Source organism: Bufo bufo, chromosome 5, assembly GCF_905171765.1.
Source record: "Bufo bufo chromosome 5, aBufBuf1.1, whole genome shotgun sequence".
NCBI lineage: Eukaryota > Metazoa > Chordata > Amphibia > Anura > Bufonidae > Bufo > Bufo bufo.
In genome coordinates, this window is record NC_053393.1 from 21549248 (window position 1) to 21569814 (window position 20567).

Below are 20567 nucleotides of genomic sequence, written 5' to 3' on the forward strand. Positions count from 1 at the left end.
GGATCGGTGAAATTCGCATTTCTCAAGCTTACCGAACAGCTTGTTCTCTCGTAACCGTTGCAACACTCGTCTGACATCCAGAATGTGGGCCTCCATGGATTCAGAATATACCAAGATGTCATCCAAATAGACCACCATACACTGCTGCAACAGGTCACGGAAAACATCGTTGATGAATTCCTGAAAGACTGCGGGCGCATTGCACAACCCAAAGGGCATAACCAAGGATTCATAATGACCAGTCCCGGTGTTAAACGCGGTCTTCCACTCATCGCCCGCCTTGATCCTTACCAGGTTATATGCCGCCCTCAGGTCGAGTTTGGTAAAGACCGTGGCCCCTTTAAGGCAATCGAACAGCTCGGAAATCAAGGGTATCGGGTAAGCGTTCTTGATCGTGATGCGATTGAGACCCCTGTAATCGATGCAAGGCCTCAACTCACCGCCCTTCTTTTTCACAAAGAAAAATCCAGCCCCTGCCGGGGACGAGGATTTGCGAATGTGTCCGCGTGAAAGCGCCTCCCTCACGTACTCCTCCATGGCCTCATTCTCCGCTACCGACAGTGGATAGACTTTGCCACGAGGAGGAACGGCACCAGATTGTAACTCTATGGCACAATCGTATGGGCGGTGCGGAGGTAGGGCAACCGCGCGCACCTTATCGAATACATCCCGGTACTCCTCGTATTCAGGAGGCAACAGAGGGTCCGAGGAAGTACACAGCAACTTGACAGACCCATGGATGCAACTCGCCCCACACTGCGGTGACCACGAGAGCATCTCGGCCGATCTCCAATCGAAAGTCGGATTATGCTTCCGGAGCCAGGGGTACCCTAAGACCACCGAGTAGTGTGGAGACGAAATAACCTGGAGGCAGACCGACTCTCTGTGAACGGCACCAATGGCTATCCCCACTGGAAGGGTCTCATGAGTCACGTGTGGCGGCAGAAGGGGTCTGCCGTCTATCGCCTCAAGAGCCAGTGGGGAACCTCGAGCCTGCAGAGGAATGGAATTGGCGGCAGCGAACACATTATCAATGAACAAACCACCAGCACCAGAGTCCACCAACGCCTGGGTCGTCACCGAGCCCCCGACCCAGGAGAGGACAACAGTGATCAGTGGTTTGTCAACACGGGAAACCGGGGACGAGGAGACTCCACCCAAGATCTGCCCCCGACAGGATCTCAGGTGCGAGCGTTTCCCGGACGGTTCGGACATGCCAACCGAAAATGCCCACCGAGACCACAGTACATGCATCGGCCCTCGCGTCTCCGGAGTACCCTCTCCCCCTCGGACAGGCGAGCAAACCCCAGCTGCATGGGTTCACCCCCAGACAAGTCATCCCCAGGAGGCGTGGGAGGAGAGGGAGGCACGGGTGGGACAGCAAACGTAGGCGCCAATCTGTTAGAAAACCTCCGCAGGCTCTCCTTAAAGGAAGGTCTCTCCCTGAGTCTGGTGTCAATCAAAATCAGGAAAGAAATAAGAGACTCGAGCTCCACTGGTAGGTCCTTAGCTGCAACCTCATCCTTCAAGGCATCCGAGAGACCATGAGAGAAAGCAGCGACCAGAGCCTCATTATTCCAGCCCACCTCTGCTGCCAGGGTACGAAACTCAATGGCGTATTCAGCTACGGATCGTGAACCCTGTCTGATGGACATAAGGAGCTTCGCAGCAGAGGCAGCACGAGCCGGCACATCGAATACCTTCCGAAGAGAAGCAACAAAACCGGAAAACTCAGCAACCACCGGATTGTTGTTCTCCCATAAAGGGCTGGCCCAGGCCAAGGCCTTGTCCGAGAGCAGCGAGATCAAGAAGCCCACCTTTGATCTCTCAGTAGGAAAGGCATGTGGCAGCAACTCGAAATAAATGCCCACCTGGTTAAGGAAACCTCGGCACTGAGTTGGCTCTCCCCCAAAGCGCTGTGGAAGAGGGGCAGAACCGGTCATACCCCGAAACACCGCAGGTGCAACAACAGGTGTCGGGGTAGACTCTGGCGCAACAACCGGAGCGGCAGTAGGAGCGGGCCCAGGAGCGACAACCGACCCATCGGCAACGGGAGCGAAATGAGCCGTGCGTTCAAGCAGGGTTTGCAACGCCACAGCGAACCGACCCAACAGGTGATCCTGCTGATCAAGTCTGGCAACCAGCGTGGGTAGCGAGGATGGCCCTGTACCGTCAGAATTCATGGCTTGGTCCTAATGTCACGGAACCATGAACCAGACGTACAACAAGGGATAAGTGAAAATAAGAAGGCTTTATTGAAAATAAAGCTGTAAAGCAAAAGTCCAAACGGATGGCGAAACCGAAGCAGAGTCTTTGCGAAGCCAGAGGTCAGGAACCAGAAGGGTAGTCAGACGAAGCCAGGATCAGGAACCAGCAGGGTAGTCAGACGAAGCCAGGATCAGGAACCAGCAGGGTAGTCGGACGAAACCAGGATCAGGAACCAGCAGGGTAGTCGGACGAAACCAGGATCAGGAACCAGAAGCAGCAGCAGTCTAGAAGCATGTGAACACAGGAGGACCAAGCGAGGAACTGAAGCCACAGACCTCCTATATATATGAGCTAGGCATCCAGCTCCTCCCAGTGGGAAGGAGGAGCCGCAGGGTGGGAGGCTACAAGAAACCCAGAAACCAAGATGGCCGCCAGCACATGTCAAACGAAGGAGAACAGCAAGAAGGTAAGACCATGACACATACCTACTGGCTCTCACCCTCCTATCAAGGAGAGATACAGACCCTTACCGCCTACTTCATATCAGACTGTAAAAGAAATGATCCAAGAGATGAAAGACTCTAATGTAATCCGGGACAGCCGTAGTCCGTGGGCTGCACCCCCGGTCCTTGTAAAGAAAAAGGATGGTGGTATCCGTTTCTGTGTGGATTATAGAAAAATTAACCAAATAACCCACAAGGATGCATACCCACTGCCCCGCATTGAGGAGTCACTAACTGCTCTGGGCTCCTCTGCCTATTTCTCCACATTGGACTTAAACAGTGGCTACTGGCAAGTACCCATGGCCCCTGCAGATAGGGAAAAGACTGCTTTCACTACTCCCATGGGCCTGTTCGAATTCAATTGTATGCCGTTCGGGCTATGTAATGCCCCAGGAACTTTCCAGAGACTAATGGAACGGTGTTTGGGTCACAAAAACTTCGAAACAGTGCTGCTGTATCTAGATGACGTCATTGTGTACTCAAAAACATATGAAGACCATCTGAAACATTTGGCAGAAGTATTTGAAATCCTTATCAAATATGGCTTGAAGGTAAAGCCATCCAAGTGTCACCTGCTCAAACCTGCAGTAGGATACCTGGGGCATGTGGTCAGTGGAGAGGGCGTGCAACCTGACCCTGATAAGCTAGCGGCTGTCCGTAATTGGCCGGTTCCTACTACCGTCAAGGAAGTGAGGGGTTTCCTTGGTTTTGCCGGCTACTATAGACGTTTTATCCCCCATTTTGCTCAAATAGCTGATCCTATCCAGGAGCTCTTGAGGGGGCAACCCAAGAAAAGCCCTAGAACTTCGGTGCCCATTGAGTGGAATGAGGAAAGAGAGATAGCGTTCCAATTGCTAAAAAAGAAACTGACCGAGCCTCCTGTGTTAGGTTATCCAGACTACAGCAAGCCCTTCCATCTTTATACCGATGCTAGCAAGCGAGGCCTGGGAGCTGTGTTAGCCCAAATCCAAGAGGGAAAAGAGAGAGTGATAGCTTATGCAAGCCGCTCCCTGAAAGGAGCTGAGAAGAATGACCAGAATTATAGTTGCTTCAAACTAGAGTTCCTGGCATTAGTATGGGCAGTGACGGAGAAATTCAAAGATTATCTAGCCGCCACCCCGTTCATTGCATTCACTGACAATAACCCTCTAGCGCATCTAAATACAGCTAAATTGGGGGCCTTGGAGCAGAGATGGGCCTCTCGCCTTGCCAACTATGATTTCTCTGTAAAATATCGTGCTGGACGTACTAATGATAATGCTGATGCTTTATCCAGGCTTCCCACAGAGACAGCTCCTGATGATGTGCGAGATGCTTGGGAAGATGTAGAGATGCCGGCTTTCTATAACAAATTTGCTCAACAGGATCAGGCTCGAGCTACCAATGACAGAGCTGCAGTTCCTTCACCCTCCAGTAGGCCTGATCCTAAGGAAGAAAGGTGGGTGAAACTACAGTCTGAAAGTAGAGTGCTGGGTGAGTTGTTGGACTTCATTACTAGTGGCAGAGCCCCTGAGAGGATTCGGCGTAAGAGTGCAGATCCTGAGCTCATCAAACTGTGGAGACAGCGCCACCAACTCTTCATACAAAAGGGCCTGTTACTACGGAGAAGCCTAGACCCAGTGTCCAACGAGAGAGTGCACCAGATTCTCATACCCCGACGAGATGCAGGTATGGTGTTGGAGATGTACCACAATCAATCCGGTCACTTTGGGGTCCAAAAGACTGAGGCTACTATCCGCCAGCGCTTTTACTGGGTGGGCATGAGAGAAGACATGGAGAAGTGGTGTCGGGAGTGTGTAGCCTGTGCCTTAAAACGAAGTGAGCACCGTGATCAGAGGGCACCACTGAGACCCATTGTAAGTACTCGTCCTCTTGAACTTGTCGCCATCGACCATGTGAAACTGGAGCCTAGTCGCTCAGGATATACTTATGCCATGACTATTATTGACCATTTCACTAAGTTTGTTGTAGCGGTGCCTGTGAGAGACCAGACAGCCAAGACTACAGCCGAACTGTTCTGGAAGCACTTCCTCCTGCCCTACGGATGTCCAGAAAAGATCCTCACCGATCAAGGACCTGCTTTTGAGTCCCATCTGTTCCATGAACTGTGCCGCTTACACAACTGTAAGAAGATCCGGACAACGGCCTACCATCCTCAAGGTAATGGATTATGTGAAAAAATGAATCAGACCTTGATAGAGATGCTGAGGGCCGTGCCTCCTGAAACCAGAGGAGATTGGCCTAATCTGTTGCCACAGCTCATGTTCACATACAATCATACCATACATTGTTCCACCGGGTATACCCCTTTTTACTTGATGTTTGGGCGCCAAGGGACATTGCCTGCTGATCATTCATTGGACATACACGTACCTGATTGCATTAACCCATTACCTAACACCGACTGGGTTGCTGAACATCAAAGGCGATTGAATACAGCCAAAGCCATTGTTCAGGAACGTATGGACTATGCTAGGGACCGACAGCAGAGAGACTATGATCAAGCAGCCCATGCAGAACCTTTGACAATAGGGGCTGTGGTATGGTTAAAAAATAACCGCCGTACCAGTAAACTGGACAGTAAATGGGAGCGAAGTCCCTATGTTGTCACTGCAATCCCAAATGTTGGAACTCACACTTATGAGATCACCCGGGAAGGCAAGGGATCCCAAATTGTACACCGAAACCGGTTAAAGCTCTGCCTGACACCAGAACCTAGTGCCGAGAGTTCTGGATCTGAATCCCCTGTGTCAGAGTCATCAATGCCGCCCGAGGATCCTATGCAGGCTCTCAGTAATCTAAGGTATGACGCTGATCCCATGCATTGGCTTCTGACACCATGGTTGAACTTGCTGGTGCCTGCTCCGGCACCTACTGTATCTTCACCTCCAGAAGAGCCGGTTCAAGATGTCCCGGATCCAGTTCCCCCTCTAGTGGATCTAGTTGTTCCTGTTGTTCCAGTTGTTCCTATTGTTCCTGACCAAGATCTCACTGATGGAGACCCTCCTGTTGTTCCTCTCTCTTCTACCTCGTTGCTAAGGGAAGAGGAGACCCCTGTATTGAGAAGGTCTACCCGGATGACCAGGGGACGCCCGCCAGTCCGTTTAGGGGACTTTGACTATTCTGGTGGTGTCTCCTCCCAAACAGTTGCTACTGGTAATACCTTGCTGGACATTTGTGCGCAAGAATGGACTCCCCCACGTGAGCCCTTGCCTGTGATACATCCACAGGAAACTCCTGGGTAGTTCTGTTATTATACTGTCACCAAAGACAATGGACTAACCTGGTTCACCCTAAGTCCGCTGTGCCAGGTCAGCGGCCGTGCCTAAGAAGCAAGAAGACGCCCCTTTCCCTTGCTTCACTTATTTATGAAGTTACCAATGTTATGTTTTTCTGTGTGAAACAATTATTTATTGTATTTGTAATGTAATGCTTAATGTTATGTACCATGTTATGCCGGTTCAGGAAGGTGTATGAGTACGAGGCCTTACTCATGTTAAAGTCTGGGGGTGTGCAGCATACGGGTAGGTTACCCGACACTGCTATATCATAATGTGTATTTCCCTTTAAGAGAGTTAGGCCTGCAGCAGGCAATTCATATTTCAGCCAGCAGAGGGAGCCCCCTGGTTAGTATAAATAGGCTAGGGCCTAGCCTAGGAAGTTAGTTCAGAAGCTTCCAGAGTGAGTTCAGAAGTTTCTAGAGCCTGAGGAAGCTGAGAGAGAGACAGAGGCATGTCAAGGAAAGCAAGAGGTACTCAAGACAACAGAGGAGGTACTTGATAAAGATAAAACCAAGGATATACGCCAGAGCTAGGGTATTGGGCCTTGGAGAAGATTTTCTATGTTCCAGGATCAGTCAGGAATAGAGTGCAAGCTGCCTGTACTGCAAGTCCTGTGTTTAACACTCTGAAGTCACCTTGCTATACATATATTGCCTGCATCAACTGTATTGAAAATCAACTGTCTGCAAAGGAACTGCGTTTCCGTTAATGTCCCTATATGATGACTACTAAAGTTTGAGTTCTGCTTTAACATCACGTGGTTCCTCAATTATTCCTGCTATCAGCAAACGCCGTGCCACCGTTTAATTGGCACTGGCGTCACGAACATTTCTCATCATCACCTGCCCTTGCAGAGAGTCAGCCGTCTCAGGTTAGTGTCTATTGCACTACAACACCCAGGAACATTTCTAAACCTAACTTGAGTACGCTGCACATGCGCCCTGCATGGCGCATGTGTTCAATCTGTTCGTCAAGCGGTTCCTGAAGTCTTCCACCAATCTGCAAGACATCATAAAAATGGCCAGGAAACTTTGCATGCATTTTAGTCACTCATACACCGCAAAGCACACCCTCCTGGAGCACAAGCACAAGTGTAGTGAAATTGGTTGTTTTTTGACACAGGTGACAGGAGAGGAGGAGCAGGAGCAGCCGGAGGAGCAAGAGCGAGATGAGGAAGACAAGGCAGATGACCCAGGCACACCATGGCAGTATGCTTTTGAGATGGAGGCAGGGAGGCCCTCCGAGTCACTTGCTAAAATGGCCCGATGCTTGCTCACTTGCTTGAGTGGGGACAGACGAATTGTCACCATTCTGCAGAGGGATGACTTCTGGCTCTCAACCTTGTTGGATCCTCGCTACCGGTCCAAAATGGGGGCCTTTTTTTTACACCCACTAAGAGGAAAGACAAACTGAACTACTATAGAGACATCCTATGTAGTCAGTTGGCCGCTGCCTATCTGTGCCATCGTCCATCCTCTTGCAGGTCTGACCGGGAGGGTCCTCAGCACTCACGTTGCTCTGCCATGGCTGCTGTGGCAAGGTGGGGGGGGGGGGGGGGTAGGTGCAGTTCCAGCTCCATCAGCAGCAACTTGAGTCTACAGTCGTGGCCAAAAGTTTTGAGAATGACACAAATATTAGTTTTCACAAAGTTTGCTGCTAAACTGCTTTTAGATCTTTGTTTCAGTTGTTTCTGTGATGTAGTGAAATATAATTACACGCACTTCATACGTTTCAAAGGCTTTTATTGACAATTACATGACATTTATGAAAAGAGTCAGTATTTGCAGTGTTGGCCCTTCTTTTTCAGGACCTCTGCAATTCGACTGGGCATGCTCTCAATCAACTTCTGGGCCAATTCCTGACTGATAGCAACCCATTCTTTCATAATCACTTCTTGGAGTTTGTCAGAATTAGTGGGTTTTTGTTTGTCCACCCGCCTCTTCAGGATTGACCACAAGTTCTCAATGGGATTAAGATCTGCAGAGTTTCCAGGCCATGGACCCAAAATGTCAACGTTTTGGTCCCCCGAGCCACTTAGTTATCACTTTTGCCTTATGGCACGGTGCTCCATCGTGCTGGAAAATGCATTGTTCTTCACCAAACTGTTGTTGGATTGTTGGAAGAAGTTGCTGTTGGAGGGTGTTTTGGTACCATTCTTTATTCATGGCTGTGTTTTTGGGCAAAATTGTGAGTGAGCCCACTCCCTTGGATGAGAAGCAACCCCACACATGAATGGTCTCAGGATGCTTTACTGTTGGCATGACACAGGACTGATGGTAGCGCTCACCTTTTCTTCTCCGGACAAGCCTTTTTCCAAATGCCCCAAACAATCGGAAAGAGGCTTCATCGGAGAATATGACTTTGCCCCAGTCCTCAGCAGTCCATTCACCATACTTTCTGCAGAAGATCAATCTGTCCCTGAAGTTTTTTTTGGAGAGAAGTGGCTTCTTTGCTGGCCTTCTTGACACCAGGCCATCTTCCAAAAGTCTTTGCCTCACTGTGCGTGCAGATGCGCTCAAACCTGCCTGCTGCCATTCCTGAGCAAGCTCTGCACTGGTGGCACTCCGATCCCGCAGCTGACTCCTCTTTAGGAGACGATCCTGGCGCTTGCTGGACTTTCTTGGACGCCCTGAAGCCTTCTTAACAAGAATTGAACCTCTTTCCTTGAAGGTCTTGATGATCCTATAAATTGTTGATTGAGGTGCAATCTTAGTAGCCACAATATCCTTGCCTGTGAAGCCATTTTTATGCAACGCAATGATGGCTGCACGCGTTTCTTTGCAGGTCACCATGGTTAACAATGGAAGAACAATGATTTCAAGCAGCACCCTCCTTTAACATGTCAAGTCTGCCATTTTAACCCAATCAGCCTGACATAATGATCTCCAGCCTTGTGCTCGTCAACATTCTCACCTGAGTTAACAAGACGATTACTGAAATGATCTCAGCAGGCACTTTAATGACAGCAATGAAATGCAGTGGAAAAGTTTTTTTGGGATTAAGTTAATTTTCATGGCAAAGAAGGACTATGCAATTCATCTGATCACTCTTCATAACATTCTGGAGTATATGCAAATTGCTATTATAAAAACTTAAGCAGCAACTTTTCCAATTTCCAATATTTATGTAATTCTCAAAACTTTTGGCCACGACTGTAGAGTCGCTGATGAGCAGCTTTCTTCACCCGCCTAGTGAAGAAACTACTCACCAGCAGCAGCAGCTAGACCTGGAGTAGGTCTTGAACCAGCAGGTGGTGGCATACTTGGGCAGCACCCTGCCACCCCACATTGAAGATCCACTGGACTACTGGGCAGCCAAACTGGATTTGTGGCCACAACTAGCAGAGTTTGCCCTGGAAAAGCTGTCCTGCCCGGCCAGTAGTGTGGCATCAGAGCGGGTGTTTAGTGCGGCGGGGGCCATAGTTACCCCAAGAAGAACTCGCCTGTCCACCCAAAATGTGGAAAGATTGACCTTTGTCAAGATGAATCAGGCGTAGATCATCCAGGATTTCCACCCACCAATGCCTGATGCATCAGACTAGATCATCCATGGTGCCACACCAACACTTTGACAAAAGAGACTGTTTTCTTCTGGCTACCTGCCTCAGCTACTATTCTGATGCTGCCACCCGCCTGATGCCAAACATCTGATGCCAAGAGCTCCTTCTTTCACCCACCATCTTCATCGGGTACTGGTATTGCCACCCACCTCCACACTATGTCACTGTGCCACTCTGTGGCCTCCTTATGCTGCTGCCACCTCCACACTCTGTCATTGGGGTACTCTGTGGTCTCCTCATGCTGCCGCCACCTCACTACTCAGGTCTCCTTATGCTGCTACTGCCACCTCCACACACTGTCATTGTGCCAGGAAGGAAGGAAAAATGAAAGCGACGGAATGAGGCGCAGCCATAATGGAGTGCGGATTGACTTAGGGGGAAGACCGCAGGATAGTAAAGGGTTAATGTTTGGAAGCTTGGCTAGGGGTTGGTTTAAGGGAGGAAGGGGAGGATTAGCAGATTGGCGGGCAGTATATATTGTCAGGAGGAGGGGCTTCAGGCAGTGATAGAGTAGAGCAAGTGCGTTTGGCCCAAGATGTCGTCGCTTGAGGAATTATTGGAGGCGGTTAGGGCGGCTGTGCAGGTACACGGTGCTGCTCGTTTGCAAGAGTCCATGCAGTCGGTCCTGAACCCCCCTTCTGCGTCTGCCGAGGCTGCATGTCCGTCTTATGCATCTGGAGTCTGAAGGGGAGTTGTCGCAGCTGGAGGACGGTGAAGTGGATCCAGGAGAAGAGACAGCGGCTGGCGGTATGGACGACGCCGTGCCATCCGGGATTCACGTCTCGTTGGTTATACCCGAGGGGAGGCCTGCGGCTGCCGGTGACATTGTCCGGGGACGGCCAGGTGAGAGAACGTTGTGTCAGATTCCTGTTGGGGGGGTTGGGGGTTCTGTAGTTCATGGTGGGGGGGGTTCTGAGGCTTTGGTGCGGGATGTATTGTCTGGTATGCTCACTTTGCTATCATGGTTGGGCTCGGGCTCTGCCGGGTCTCCGGCGGCTGTATGGTCTCCAGCTCCGGATTTGGCGCTGGTTCAGGGGGCGGCGCAGGGTTTGCAGGCCTCTGGATCGGGGCTGGCAGCGGGGACTAGAGGTGATGTGGGGGATGGCTCATTTGAAGCAGGAGGTCAGGAAGAAGATATGGAAGGATGATTATGTGGAAATTTTCTCGTTGCTTCCTTTGGAGAAATTTAATTTGGATAGGGGTAAGCCGGACGAGAGTAAGAAGGAGGAGGAAGAAAGGAGGAGGTATAGGTTGATTCCGCGCACTTTTCAGAATTGGTTGCAGGCCTTTGCGATTTTGGCCAGCGTTGTTGGGGAAAAAGCGCCTGAGCATTGCTCGGCCCTTTTTTGCTATATGGATGCTATTGGGGAGGCTCATCGGACGTATAGGGGTGTGGCGTGGCTTAGGTACGACGAGCAGTTCCAGCAGCGGAAGGCGGTCAGGCCTAGCATACGTTGGGACCACAAGGATATTGGTCTGTGGATGCGGTTGATGGCAGCCCCCGGGGGGGGGGGGGCTCAGCCCTTTTGTGGAGCGGCCGGGGGTGCCTCAGCTTCGGAGTCTCAGGTGGGGGGCAGAAGGGGTTGTTGCTGGCAGTTCAACGAAGGACATTGCCGGTTCTTGTCCGACTGCAGGTTCAAGCATGAGTGCTCCGGTTGCGGCGGTTCCCATAGCCTGTCTCGGTGCTTCCGGCGAGGGAAGGTTAAGGGATCCGAGGTTATGCAAAAAAGGGGTGACGCCGGTGAGGGTGGAAGAGATGGAGCCGTATTTAAGGACTTATCCAAATAGGGAGGCGGCTCGGTTGTTGTTGGAGGGGTTTACCGTGGGGTTTGTTATTCCGTGTAGTTTGGTCGGGACGAGGGTGGCGTCCCGGAATTTGTCTTCGGCTTTGCGTTACCCTGATGTGGTGAGGGAAAAGATTATGAAGGAGGTTGCGGCTGGCAGGGTGGTCGGCCCCTTTTCGGAGTGTCCTTTTCCGGATTTGTGGGTCTCCCCGTTGGGTTTAGTTCCTAAGAAGGAGCCCAATAAGTTCAGGCTCATTCATCATTTGTCCTATCCGCTGGGTGGGTCTGTGAATGATGGGAAAGCAGACGAGTTATGCTCCGTGTCATACACGTCTTTTGATGAGGCAGTGCGTTGGGTGCGGCGTTTCGGGCAGGGCGCCCTGCTTGCTAAAACTGATATTGAGGCTGCTTTCCGATTGTTGCCCATTCACCCTGACAGTTTGCATTTGCTTGGTTTTCAGTGGGATGGTTGTTTCTATGTTGATTGTTGTCTGCCTATGGGGTGCGCGATCTCGTGCTCTTTGTTTGAATCGTTTAGTTGTTTTCTCGAATGGGTGGTGAAGCAGGAGGCGGGATGGAGCTCGGTTTTGCACTACCTGGATGATTTCTTGTTTCTGGGTCCCGCTGGATCCAGGGTGTGTGCTGTTTTGCTGCATAGGATGGAAAGGGTGGCGGCGCGTTTTGGCATCCCGTTGGCGGCGGATAAGACGGAAGGCCCATCCACGGTCATCAAGTTCTTAGGTATTGAGATCGACAGTTTGGCTATGGAGTGTCGTCTGCCTGGCGATAAGGTGCTTGATCTTTTGCACGAGGTGGTGTTTTTAAGGAAGGCTAAGAAGGTACAGCTTAAGCGGGTTCAATCGGTTTTGGGTAAATTGAATTTTGCTTGTCGCATTTTGCCGATGGGGCGGGTTTTTTGCCGTCGCTTGGCATTAGCGACGGCAGGGATTACTGCTCCTTTTCATTACTTGTGGTTGCCAGTGGCTGTGAAGGACGATTTGGCAGTGTGGGAGACTTTTTTGTTGGATTATAATGGGCGGTCGGTGTGGATGGAAGCGGTGGTTAGTAATGTGGATTTGGAGTTGTTTTCGGATGCGTCTGGTTCGTGTGGTTATGGTGTTTTTTGTCGGGGGCAATGGAGTGCAGGGGCTTGGCCGGCTGAATGGAGGCAGGCTGGTTTTCATTCCAACTTGGTGTTGTTGGAGCTTTTTCCTATTGTTCTGGCTACTGAGTTGTGGGGGGACTGGCTTAGGAATCGGCGGGTGCGTTTTTACTGCGATAATATGGGTGTTGTTCAAGCGATTAACAGCCAGTCGGCTAACTCACCGCCGGTGTTGAATTTACTGAGGCATCTGGTATTGAGGGGTTTGCGGTTGAATGCATGTTTTGTTGCGGTACATGTCCCGGGAGTAGATAACTCACTTGCTGATTCCCTTTCTCGTTTTCAGTGGGAGCGTTTCCGCGGCTTGGCGCCGGGAGCCGAAATCCGGGGGTTGCCCTGTCCTCAGTGGCTCTGGAGCGTGGCCTTGGGGTGTCAGCGGGCCTGATTAGGCGGTCGCTTAGTAACGCTACGTGGTCAGCTTACTCTTCAGTGTGGTCTTTGTGGGAGGATTTGATTGAACAGGTGGGTGGTTGTAGCTCGTTGGATGATTTTCGAACGCTATTGGTTTTTTGGCTTGGCACGTTTTATGCTGCGGGTTTGTCCTTTTCGGTGGCGTCAAAGAGAGTAGCGGCGGTCGCCTTTTGGTTGCGGTTGCGAGGCATGGCCGATGTGTCTAGGTGTTTTATGGTGCGACAGGCATTGAAGGGTTACCGCCGTTGTGGGGTACGGAGGGACACTCACAGGCCGGTTTCGTTTGCGGTGTTGCAGATGTTGTGGACAGAGGCGGGATCGGTTTGTGTGTCAGCATTTGAAGTGTGTCTGTTTAGGGCGGCGTTTTCTCTGGCCTTTTTCGGAGCATTTTGCATATCAGAGTTGGTGGCAGCGAGTCGCACGGGCGATGGGGGTTTGTTATGGGAAGACGTGGGATTGGTGGATGGTGTTTTGCGGTGTTTCATTCGCAGGTCTAAGACGGATCAGGAGGGTAAAGGGGTTGTTTTGTGGTTGAGGCCGTTAGGGGGGTCAGTACTTTGTCCTGTGCGGTGTGTGGAGAAGTTCTTGGAGGTGAGGCCTGGTGGCAGGGGGACATTGCTGATTCATCAGGATGGTTCGCGGTTGTCTCGTTTTCAATTTGTCGCTGTTTTCAGGAAGTGCTTGTTGGCTGCGGGTTTGCCCGCTAAGGAGTATGCCTCTCACTCTTTTCGTATTGGGGCCGCAACCGAGGCGGCTAGGTGGGGCCTAGGGGAAGAGGTTATTCGGCGTATCGGACGCTGGGAGTCGGATTGTTTTCGATCTTATATTCGGCCCCATCTGTTGTGAATGGCTGGGTGAGGGGCTGAGAGGGGGGGGGTTATGAGTTATTTGGCATTTTGGATGTGGTTGAATTGTGTTTGTTTTGTTGCAGGGTCGGCGCCTTGTTTGGCTTGGATATTCGGGCACTCGTATGTTCATTGGGGGGCCTTGCGAGCGGACGTCAGGCGGAACGGACGCCAATTGGGCTTCTCGGCGGAAGACATGCAGATTAGGTGGATTGGTTTGAGGGGGCTTCTTTGGGGGCGGGTTTTGCCTGCGTTTCATTTGAATGTTAGGTTGGATCATCCGCCGGATGTTTTGGTTCTTCATGTTGGTGGAAATGATTTGGGGGTCCGTCGGTCCCGTGATGTGATTCGGGATATTAAGCTGGATGTGTTGCGTTTGTTGGTGGATTTTCCTGATATTTTGTTGGTTTGGTCGGAGGTGGTGGCGAGAAGTAGTTGGAGGTTTGCCAGGTCTGTGGAGCGGATTAACAAGGCTCGGGCAAAATTGAACAAGGAGGTGGGGCGTTTTGTTCGCAGGCAAGGTGGGATAGTTGTGCGCCATCGGGAATTGGAGGCGGAGTTCTTGAGAGCTGATGGAGTGCACCTTAATGATGTGGGAATTGACATGTGGGCTTTGGGCATTCAGGAGGGTTTGGAGACGGCCCTGAGGGTGTGGCAGGACGCCCACAGGTGAGGTGTCACCGGTGGTCTTCTGGTGGCTGATTGTTATGGGATCCTGGGGAGCGATTCAATGGTTAAGAGATGCGGGACATGTTGGAGCCTGCATCTCATGTGGTTTGTGAATGCCGAGGATGGGGCTCCTGTTTGGGCTAAAAGGCCTACAGGAGGAGATACTTGGATACTTCAAGGATTTGGTGCTCTTGGGTCGGTGAGTGCGGCCAAGGGTAAGCTTGAAGTATAAGGTGAGACGGTTAAGGAAGATGCCGCTTGTTTGGGTTGCCCTCCAGGATCCTTGTTACGGTGCAGTGGGTCATAACGTTGAAGGTTGTGTTAAAATGCCTGTTGTTATTATTATTGTTATTATTATTATTATATGTGAATAATAAAGTGCGGCCGTCATGGTCAATATTCTTGTCACGGATGGTGTTACAGAAAACTAGAAAACACAAATGAAGATCAGACTGACTTGATCCAAAACTAAGGAACAGAAGGGTAAGCCCTGTTACAAGCCTAGCTCTTTCCCTTACTGCTCAGCATATGCAAAAATCTCAATGGTAGAAAATTGCATACCCTCGTTCCTCGACTGTTTGACACCTGAACACCCTATAATAGTGAGGGGACACGACCACCGGCTCCCTACACTTAATACGGAGGGAGTCAGGGTCACCTAGAATCAAGCCCAAAGGAAAACTGGAATAAAGAAACAGACTTATCTTGTGGGTGCAGCAGAAACAGCTTCTAGCATCAGCACACTCCAGGAAGTTGTATAAACCGCAAAGTGATGCAGTATGGGAGGGGATTTAAAGGGATGCAATCAGTGCAACTAGATGACAGCTGAGAGAGGGAAACGAGATGACAAAATGAAAGCAAAACAAAAGAACCTCAAGCAGGAAGTTCTGAAGGACGTCTTTCAGAGCTTCTCAGATATCTGGCGGTGACAGTACCCCTCCTTCTACGAGTGGACTCCGGACACTCAGAGACCACCTTCTCAGGATGGGACCTATGGAAAGCCCTGATGAGACAAATGGCCTTAATGTCCGTCACTGGGACCCACATCCTCTCCTCAGGACCATAACCCTCCCAATGAACGAGGTACTGGAGAGAACCGCGGACAACACGAGAATCCACAATCCTAGAGACCTAAAATTCAAGATTACCATCAACCACAATCGGAGGAGGAGGCAAAGAGGAGGGTACAATGGGTTGGACATAAGGTTTTAATAGGGACTTATGAAAAACATTATGGATCTTCCAAGTCTGCGGAAGATCAAGACGGTAGGCAACAGGATTGATGACGGACAAGATTTTGTAAGGCCCAATAAACTTAGGACTAGAGTTGAGCGAACACCTGGATGTTCGGGTTCAAGAAGTTCGGCCGAACTTCCCGGAAATGTTCGGGTTCGGGATCCGAACCCGACCCGAACTTCGCCCCGAACCCGAACCCCATTGAAGTCAATGGGGACCCGAACTTTTGGGCACTAAAAAAGCTGTAAAACAGACCAGGAAAGAGCTAGAGGGCTGCAAAAGGCAGCAACATGTAGGTAAATCCCCTGCAAACAAATGTGGATAGGGAAATGAATTAAAATAAAAATTAAAAAAATTAAAATTAACCAATATCAATTGGACAGAGGTCCCATAGCAGAGAATCTGGCTTCACGTCAGCAGAGAATCAGTCTCTTCATGCCATAGCAAAGAATCTGGCTTCATGTCAGCAGAGAATCAGTCTCTTCATGCCATAGCAGAGAATCTGGCTTCATGTCAGCACAGAATCAGTCTTCATGTCATAGCAGAGAATCAGGCTTCACGTCACCCACCACTGGAACAGGCCACTGTCACATATTTAGGCCCCGGCACCCAGACAGAGGAGAGAGGTCCCGTAACAGAGAATCTGGCCTTATGTCAGCACAGAATCAGTCTTCATGTCATAGCAGAGAATTAGGCTTCACGTCACCCACCACTGGAACAGGCCACTGTCACACATTTAGGCCCCGGCACCCAGACAGAGGAGAGAGGCCCCGTAACAGAGAATCTGGCCTTATGTCAGCACAGAATCAGTCTTCATGTCATAGCAGAGAATCAGGCTTCACGTCACCCACCACTGGAACAGGCCACTGTCACACATTCAGGCCCCGGCACCCAGACAGAGGAGAGAGGTCCCGTAACAGAGAATCTGGCCTTATGTCAGCACAGAATCAGTCTTCATGTCATAGCAGAGAATCAGGCTTCACGTCACCCACCACTGGAACAGGCCACTGTCACATATTTAGGCCCCGGCACCCAGACAGAGGAGAGAGGTCCCGTAACAGAGAATCTGGCCTTATGTCAGCACAGAATCAGTCTTCATGTCATAGCAGAGAATCAGGCTTCACGTCACCCACCACTGGAACAGGCCACTGTCACATATTTAGGCCCAGGCACCCAGGCAGAGTAGAGAGGTCCCGTAACAGAGAATCTGGCCTTATGTCAGCACAGAATCAGTCTTCATGTCATAGCAGAGAATCAGGCTTCACGTCACCCACCACTGGAACAGGCCACTGTCACACATTTAGGCCCCGGCACCCAGACAGAGGATAGAGGTCCCGTAACAGAGAATCTGGCTTCATATCAGCACAGAATCAGTCTTCATGTCATAGCAGAGAATCAGGCTTCACGTCACCCACCACTGGAACAGGCCACTGTCACATATTTAGGCCCCGGCACCCAGACAGAGGAGAGAGGTCCCGTAACAGAGAATCTGGCCTTATGTCAGCACAGAATCAGTCTTCATGTCATAGCAGAGAATTAGGCTTCACGTCACCCACCACTGGAACAGGCCACTGTCACACATTTAGGCCCCGGCACCCAGACAGAGGAGAGAGGCCCCGTAACAGAGAATCTGGCCTTATGTCAGCACAGAATCAGTCTTCATGTCATAGCAGAGAATCAGGCTTCACGTCACCCACCACTGGAACAGGCCACTGTCACACATTCAGGCCCCGGCACCCAGACAGAGGAGAGAGGTCCCGTAACAGAGAATCTGGCCTTATGTCAGCACAGAATCAGTCTTCATGTCATAGCAGAGAATCAGGCTTCACGTCACCCACCACTGGAACAGGCCACTGTCACATATTTAGGCCCCGGCACCCAGACAGAGGAGAGAGGTCCCGTAACAGAGAATCTGGCCTTATGTCAGCACAGAATCAGTCTTCATGTCATAGCAGAGAATCAGGCTTCACGTCACCCACCACTGGAACAGGCCACTGTCACATATTTAGGCCCAGGCACCCAGGCAGAGTAGAGAGGTCCCGTAACAGAGAATCTGGCCTTATGTCAGCACAGAATCAGTCTTCATGTCATAGCAGAGAATCAGGCTTCACGTCACCCACCACTGGAACAGGCCACTGTCACACATTTAGGCCCCGGCACCCAGACAGAGGATAGAGGTCCCGTAACAGAGAATCTGGCTTCATATCAGCACAGAATCAGTCTTCATGTCATAGCAGAGAATCAGGCTTCACGTCACCCACCACTGGAACAGGCCACTGTCACATATTTAGGCCCCGGCACCCAGACAGAGGAGAGAGGTCCCGTAACAGAGAATCTGGCTTCATATCAGCACAGAATCAGTCTTCATGTCATAGCAGAGAATCAGGCTTCACGTCACCCACCACTGGAACAGGCCACTGTCACATATTTAGGCCCCGGCACCCAGACAGAGGAGAGAGGTCCCGTAACAGAGAATCTGGCCTTATGTCAGCACAGAATCAGTCTTCATGTCATAGCAGAGAATCAGGCTTCACGTCACCCACCACTGGAACAGGCCACTGTCACACATTTAGGCCCCGGCACCCAGACAGAGGAGAGAGGTCCCGTAACAGAGAATCTGGCCTTATGTCAGCACAGAATCAGTCTTCATGTCATAGCAGAGAATCAGGCTTCACGTCACCCACCACTGGAACAGGCCACTGTCACACATTCAGGCCCCGGCACCCAGACAGAGGAGAGAGGTCCCGTAACAGAGAATCTGGCCTTATGTCAGCACAGAATCAGTCTTCATGTCATAGCAGAGAATCAGGCTTCACGTCACCCACCACTGGAACAGGCCACTGTCACATATTTAGACCCAGGCAGAGGAAAGAGGTCCCGTAACAGAGAATCTGGCCTTATGTCAGCACAGAATCAGTCTTCATGTCATAGCAGTGTCATGGTCTTACCTTCTTGCTGTTCTCCTTCGTTTGACATGTGCTGGCGGCCATCTTGGTTTCTGGGTTTCTTGTAGCCTTCCACCCTGCGGCTCCTCCTTCCCACTGGGAGGAGCTGGATGCCTAGCTCATATATATAGGAGGTCTGTGGCTTCAGTTCCTTGCTTGGTCCTCCTGTGTTCACATGCTTCTAAGACTGCTGCTGCTTCTGGTTCCTGATCCTGGTTTCGTCTGACTACCCTGCTGGTTCCTGATCCTGGCTTCGTCTGACTACCCTGCTGGTTCCTGATCCTGGCTTCGTCTGACTACCCTTCTGGTTCCTGATCTCTGGCCTCTCAAAGACTCTGCTTCGGTTTCACCATTCGTTTGGACTTTTGCTTTACAGCTTTATTTTCAATAAAGCCTTCTTATTTTCACTTATCTCTTGTTGTACGTCTGGTTCATGGTTCCGTGACATTAGGACCAAGCCATGAGTTCTGACGGTACAGGGCCATCCTCGCTACCCATGCTGGTTGCCAGACTTGATCAGCAGGATCACCTGTTGGGTCGGTTCATGTGGCGTTGCAAACCCTGCTTGAACGCACGGCTCATTTCGCTCCCGTTGCCGATGGGTCGGTTGTCGCTCCTACTGCCGCTCCGGTTGTTGCGCCAGAGTCTACCCCGACACCTGTTGTTGAGCCTGCGGTGTTTCGGGGTATGACCGGTTCTGCCCCTCTTCCACAGCGCTTTGGGGGAGAGCCAACTCAGTGCCGAGGTTTCCTTAACCAGGTGGGCATTTATTTCGAGTTGCTGCCACATGCCTTTCCTACTGAGAGATCAAAGGTGGGCTTCTTGATCTCGCTGCTCTCGGACAAGGCCTTGGCCTGGGCCAGCCCTTTATGGGAGAACAACAATCCGGTGGTTGCCGAGTTTTCCGGTTTTGTTGCTTCTCTTCGGAAGGTATTCGATGTGCCGGCTCGTGCTGCCTCTGCTGCGAAGCTCCTTATGTCCATCAGACAGGGTTCACGATCCGTAGCTGAATACGCCATTGAGTTTCGTACCCTGGCAGCAGAGGTGGGCTGGAATAATGAGGCTCTGGTCGCTGCTTTCTCTCATGGTCTCTCGGATGCCTTGAAGGATGAGGTTGCAGCTAAGGACTTACCAGTGGAGCTCGAGTCTCTTATTTCTTTCCTGATTTTGATTGACACCAGACTCAGGGAGAGACCTTCCTTTAAGGAGAGCCTGCGGAGGTCTTCTAACAGATTGGCGCCTACGTTTGCTGTCCCACCCGTGCCTCCCTCTCCTCCCACGCCTCCTGGGGATGACTTGTCTGGGGGTGAACCCATGCAGCTGGGGTTTGCTCGCCTGTCTGAGGGGGAGAGGGTACTCCGGAGACGCGAGGGTCGATGCATGTACTGTGGTCTCGGTGGGCATTTTCGGTTGGCTTGTCCGAACCGTCCGGGAAACGCTCGTACCTGAGATCCTGTCGGGGGCAGATCTTGGGTGGAGTCTCCTCGTCCCCGGTTTCCCGTGTTGACAAACCACTGATCACTGTTGTCCTCTCCTGGGTCGGGGGCTCGGTGACGACCCAGGCGTTGGTGGACTCTGGTGCTGGTGGTTTGTTCATTGATAGTGTGTTCGCTGCCGCCAATTCCATTCCTCTGCAGGCTCGAGGTTCCCCACTGGCTCTTGAGGCGATAGACGGCAGACCCCTTCTGTCGTCACACGTGACTCATGAGACCCTTCCAGTGGGGATAGCCATTGGTGCCGTTCACAGAGAGTCGGTCTGTCTCCAGGTTATTTCGTCTCCACACTACTCGGTGGTCTTGGGGTACCCCTGGCTCCAGAAGCATAATCCGACTTTCGATTGGAGATCGGCCGAGATCCTCTCGTGGTCACCGCAGTGTGGGGCCAGTTGCATCCATGGGTCTGTCAATTTGCTGTGTACTTCCTCGGACTCTCTGTTGCCTCCTGAATACGAGGAGTACCGGGAT